Genomic DNA, 6,000 nt, shown 5'->3' on the forward strand with positions numbered 1-6,000 from the left:
AGGACTATGGGCAGAGGGGAGGCTGTGTGTAGCAGGAGAGGATGGGCTTCATGTTACCTAGATCTGTGCTGCAACCAGACTCTACCATTTATTATAAAGGTGGTGTTGGCATATTTCTTAGCATTTTCATCTATAAAATACCTACTTCAGAGTACTGTGCAGAGAGTAAATGAGACAGCATATGTAATGCTGTGGTAGGCACTTGCTCAATCTAGAAGAGGTAACATATGAATGGACTTCTACAGAATGAATAGCAGTGAGTCTCAAGCTGAGGCGACCTGGTTTGTTTTAAGGAGAGAGTCATTTAAAGTGATGTTCGGTAGAAAGCAGTTCTTTCCTGTGACATTTGGATGCCTCTTTAATCAAAAGGCACCCTCAAGGAGGGCACTGTGATTGTTCTTTATGTTTCAAACACTGAAAAATAACCCAAATCAGCCATGATCGTAACAAATATTAAGGTTACATGATGAGGGAAACACTGGCTGGATATTTCCTTCCAATCACTGTATCAACGCACAGATTCTTCTGACACTTGTTGTGGCTCTGGCATCTAGAAACACTGACCAGTGGAGCCAGCTTGATTGGTTATATATACAAAATTATCACATTTCTTCCCCAAATATCAAGGGGCTATGATAAGAAGTTACAACAATGGTCAATGGATATTCAGCAGACATTTTTCTATCCCTCTACACTACAGGGGAGAAAAATAAGGTGGCAACTTCCTCTTCTGTCTGTGATCAGTTGGGAAATTTGACTTTGAGGTACTTAGGTCCTGGAATGCCATCTGTCTCTGTCCATGTCTGCAATAAACAGTCTGAATAGAGGGCCCCGCACAGGTTCTCAGATGAAACATTGATTAAGTTTTAGTAATCTTACCAGTAGGTAAGATCTAGTTTCTGTTTTAAAAATAACCTATACAACTTGTTTCTCAGAAGGAAAAAGAAACAAATAAATGCAAAAATTACAATAAATTCTATTTATGTGTCTGTAGAAGCAATGCAGATATATCAATTCCATGAGGCCCGTATTTTCCTGATTCAAAACTAAAAACAGGTATCAAAGAAAATAAAACTACAGACTAATATATAAATGCAAAAACATAAAAGCAAAAGCCTTTTAAAATATATTAGCAAACCAAATTCAATAATGTATGAAAAAATTATTTACCCAGAAATGCAGCATTGGTTTAATAGTTGAAATTCAGTTAATATAGCACACCATATTAATAGGATGAAGACAGAACACAATCATCTCAGTAAATGTAAAAAAAGCATTTAACAAAACCTAACATCCACTCACAGTAAAAATTCTCAACAAACTAGGAATATAAGGGAAGTTTCTTACCTGATAAAGTGCATCTACAAAAAAAAAAAAAAAGCAAAACAAAATAAACTAGTGCTAATATCATACTTAATGGTGAAAGACTGGATGCTTCTCCCTAAGACAGGAACAAGGCAAAGATAGCTGCTCTTGCCACCTCTAATTAACCTTGAACTGAGGTTGTAGCCAGTTCGATAAGAAAAAAATTTTAAGGTATCCAGATTAGAAAAAAGAAGTAAAACTCTCTTTATTCTCAGATGATATTGTCCTATACATAGAAAACTCTAAGGAGTCCCCTGCCCCCTGCCCAAAACTGCTAGAAATAAAAAATGAGCTCAGCAAGGCCACTAGATACAACATCAATACTTTAAAAATCAGTTGTGTTTCTATATACTAGCAACAATCTAAAACACAATAGGATCAAAAAATAATAAAATACTTGGGAATAAGTTTAACAAAAGAAGTGAAAGATTTGTACACTGAAAATTATGAAACATTGCTGAGAGAAATTAAAGTAGATCTAAGTAAGTGGAAAACTATCCCATGTTCATCAATTGAAAGACTCAATATTTTTAGTATGGCAAATCTCCCCTAAATTGTTGTATAGATTCAGTTCAATCCCCATCAAAATCCCAGTAGGCTTTGTGAAATTGATTAGTTGATCCTAAAATTTATATGGAAATTCAACATCATTGGTCATTGGGGAAATATAAATTAAAACCACAGGATAATCCTACACATTCACAAGAATGGCTGCAATTAAAAAGATGGACCTTCCCAAGTTTGGGTGAATATACAGAGAAACCTGATCCCTCATGCATTGCTGATGGAAATATAGAACAGAAACTGTTGGCAAATAGTCTGGCAGTTTCTTAAAACTAAAAGTTACCATATAACCCAGGAACTGTACTACTAGATGTTTATCCAGAAGACGTGTACAAGAATGTTTATAGCAGCATTGTACATAGTAGACAAAAACTGGAAACTATTCAAATGTTTATCAGTTGGTGAATGGATAAAGAAAATGTGGTATATCCATATAACAGAATACTACTCAGTAATAAAAAAGTGATTGTTTGGCCCTTGCTTCTTCCTGTTCTCTTATAAACTGGAGTCTCCTTAGTTAAAAGCAAGCTAAGAAAGTGATGTACTGGCTTCTAGGAGGATCCTTAATATGGAAAATTCCCCAAACACAGAAAGGATTTTCAATTGCTATTGTTGGGTGTCATAAAACATGACAAATATCCACTGATATTCTCTTTTCAGGACCACAAGTTTCTGGGGTCACAAACTTGGGACTTTGACCCAGGGCATTGAAATTTTTTAAGGCTCAAGGAAATGGATAGGAGAAAGAAATACATCAATGTCCAGAGCAGGCAATGCTTTGTATGTAGATCTGCTGTCTCCCCCAAACACACAAAAGCAAGCTTTGTGTACTGGCCAGAGCAGCAAAATTTCTAGGCATGGCCCTGCCACTTCCCTTTCTACTCCAGCTTCCTGGACCCCCTTGCTACCACTCACCAGCATTCTGAGCTCCTAAAGTTAGGCCCTCCAACCTGTCCTGCTCCCCACTTTATTGTCCTTAAGCTTTACTCTTGTTTCTCTGGCTCAAAAGCCACTTCTTATCGATATTATCCAAATTCTTTAATTTTCAGAAGCTCCATACTCTGGATACAACTTGTGATGGATGGCCTGTGGTGTATCTGACCTATATTTCCCTGAATTCCCTTTCTTGTCTGTTTTCTATTAGGGTGGGCCATAGGGAAGATTCTCAGAGATTTGGAGGGCAGAAGGGAAGCAGCCATTTTGTGACTCACACACACAGTGTGCCGATTCACCTCATCAACACGAAGCAGCAACTAAGCCTGTAGCTTCTCTTCTACAGGCTGGATCCTGGATCCTCCCTTCAGCTCCTCCAACTCTGGAGCCAGGTGTTTGCATTCAGCTCTATGACACAGGGTCCTAGCTTCTACAGAGTAGCCTTGACACCAAGGTCAGAGGTCACAAGGACAGACACAAACTTCAGTCTGTCCTTGTGGAATTCTCTCACGCTTGTGGTTTCCAGCTTTCTCTCGATCTCCCTACTTGACATCCATTATCACTTCCTGACTGCATGCACCATGGACTTCAAGCTCCAACACTGGACATGGAGACAACAGCTCATAGAGACTGCTTAACCATCTCACACGATTGTGTAAGACTAATTACCTGTAACCATAGACAGACAAGATAGATCTCCTAGTGGTTCTGTTTCTCTGTCAGGAACACCCTTGTCCCCATCTCCCTAGCTTTACCCTCCACGGGCCTCTTCTTTCAATACCCAGTTCTTCTATCAATTCCCCAGCCCCATGGCTAGAAGTGACACCTCCCTATACACACACACACACACAGCTGTGCAGCCCAAGCAGGCTGTTTGGAATCCCTAGAGCACCTGGCTCATTTTGCCTTTCATCTTAGGTATTTCTGCCCACGTCATTTTCCCTTTACTAATGACTAGACTGTGCATCCTTCAAAGGCAGAGACCACGTGTCATACATTTTTAGGTCTCCTAAAGTATTTTCTACTAGCCTAACAATGAGCTGAAACTGGACTGAAAACTCCAGGGGGAGAAGAGATGGTTGGTAGGGAGATGAAGAGCTTCAAAATAAACCACTTGTTTTACCACCTGCCTGCCTGGTGAGCTCATGTCCACATGGCAGCCTTAGGACGCCTCTTCTCTCCAGCAAAGAGCCAGGGATGTTGGTTTTACAGCAAGAAAACACAGAAAGGAAAGAATATAAGAAAGCGTATACCCAAGAGATTATTTACTAGTTCATGCAATTTTATGTGTAATAATGCCTATCAATGAGAAGGGGGAAAATCATCTTTAAAAAAACCCTTTTTTTTTGTTACCAAGGCTCTTTTATAGGAGCTCCGAATAATATGAGTAGAGCTATTATCCCAACTACAGTTTGCAAAGGTTGTAATATAGATCACAGACCATTTTCAGTATGTAAAAAAGTCTAACAGAAATGGCTTGGCTAAAGAAAAAATAAAAGCTTTCTACTGCTAACAAGTTGCAATTCTTCCATCTTACCTGGAACTATTTGAGTTCAGGGTGGTAATATATATTATTCTAAGCTCATTATGAATTATATGTGTTCTTTGATTACTTTAAAATTGAAGAAATTACTTGATGATGTGTTAATAAATACGCATCATTTGTTAGGGGAAAAAATGTTTTAAAACAAAAATCCCTGTTAATAAAAATAAGAATCTGAAAGGGTAAAGAGGTTGAGAACCATAAAACTGGATATTTATATTAGAATAGATATTAGAAACTGAGCCTTCAAAATATTAAGCATTTATTCCCTTTTTTTAAATTTACATCCAAATTAGCAAATAGTGCAACAATGATTTCAGAAGTAGATTCATTAATGCCCCTTACCCATTTAGCCCATCCCCCCTCCCCCAACCCCTCCAGTAACCCTGTTTGCCATATTTAAGAGTCTCTTATGTTTTGTTCCCCTCCCTGTTTTTATATTATTTTTGCTTCCCTTCTCGTGTGTTCATCTGTTCTGTGTCTTAAAGTCCTCATATGAGTGAAGTCATATGATATTTGTCTTTCTCTAATTTCGCTTAGCATAATACCCTCTAGTTCTATCCACATAGCTGCAAATGGCAAGATTTCATTCTTTTTGATTGCCGAGTAATACTCCATTGTATATATATACCACATCTTTATCCATTCATCCTTCGATGGACATTTGGGCTCTTTCCATACTTTGGCTATTGTTGTTAGTGCTGCTATAAACATTTGGGCGCATGTGCCCCTTCAAAACAGCATACCTGTAATCCTTGGATAAATACCTAGTAGTGCAATTGCTGGGTTGTAGGGTAGTTCTATTTTTAGTTGTTTTTTTTTTTAATTTTTTTTAACGTTTATTTATTTTTGAGACAGAGAGAGACAGAGCATGAATGGGGTAGGGTCAGAGAGAGGGAGACACAGAATCTGAAACAGGCTTCAGGCTCTGAGCTGTCAGCACAGAGCCCGACACGGGGCTCAAACTCATGGACTGCGAGATCATGACCTGAGCCGAAGTCGGCCGCTTAACCGACTGAGCCACCTAGGCGCCCCTATTTTTAGTTTTTTGAGGAACCTCCATACTGTTTTCCAGAGTGGCTGCACCAGTTTGCTTTCCCACCAGCAGGGCAAAGAGAGCCTCTCTCCCCGCATCCTTGCCAACGTCTGTTGTTGCCTGAGTTGTTAATGTTATCCATTCTGACAGGTGTGAGGTGGTAGCTCATTGTGGTTTTGATTTGTATTTCCCTGATGATGAGTGATGTGGAGCATTTTTTCATGTGTCAGCTGGCCACCTGGATGTCTTCTTTGGAGAAGTGTCCATGTCTTTTGCCCATTTCTTCACTGGATTATTTGTTTTTTGAGTGTTGAGTTTGATAAGTTCTTTATAGATTTTTGGATACTAACCCTTTATCTGATATGTCATTTGCAAATATCTTCTCCCATTCTGTCGGTTGCCTTTTAGTTTTGCTGATTGTTTCCTTCTCTGTGCAGAAGTTTTTATTTTGTTGAGGTCCCAGTAGTTCATTTTTGCTTTTGTTTCCCTTGCCTCTGGAGACGTGTTGAGTAAGAAGTTGCTGTGGCCAAGATCAAAGAGGTTTTTGCCTGCTTTCTCC

Source organism: Prionailurus viverrinus, chromosome C2 (genome assembly GCF_022837055.1).
Source record: "Prionailurus viverrinus isolate Anna chromosome C2, UM_Priviv_1.0, whole genome shotgun sequence".
Taxonomy (NCBI): domain Eukaryota; kingdom Metazoa; phylum Chordata; class Mammalia; order Carnivora; family Felidae; genus Prionailurus; species Prionailurus viverrinus.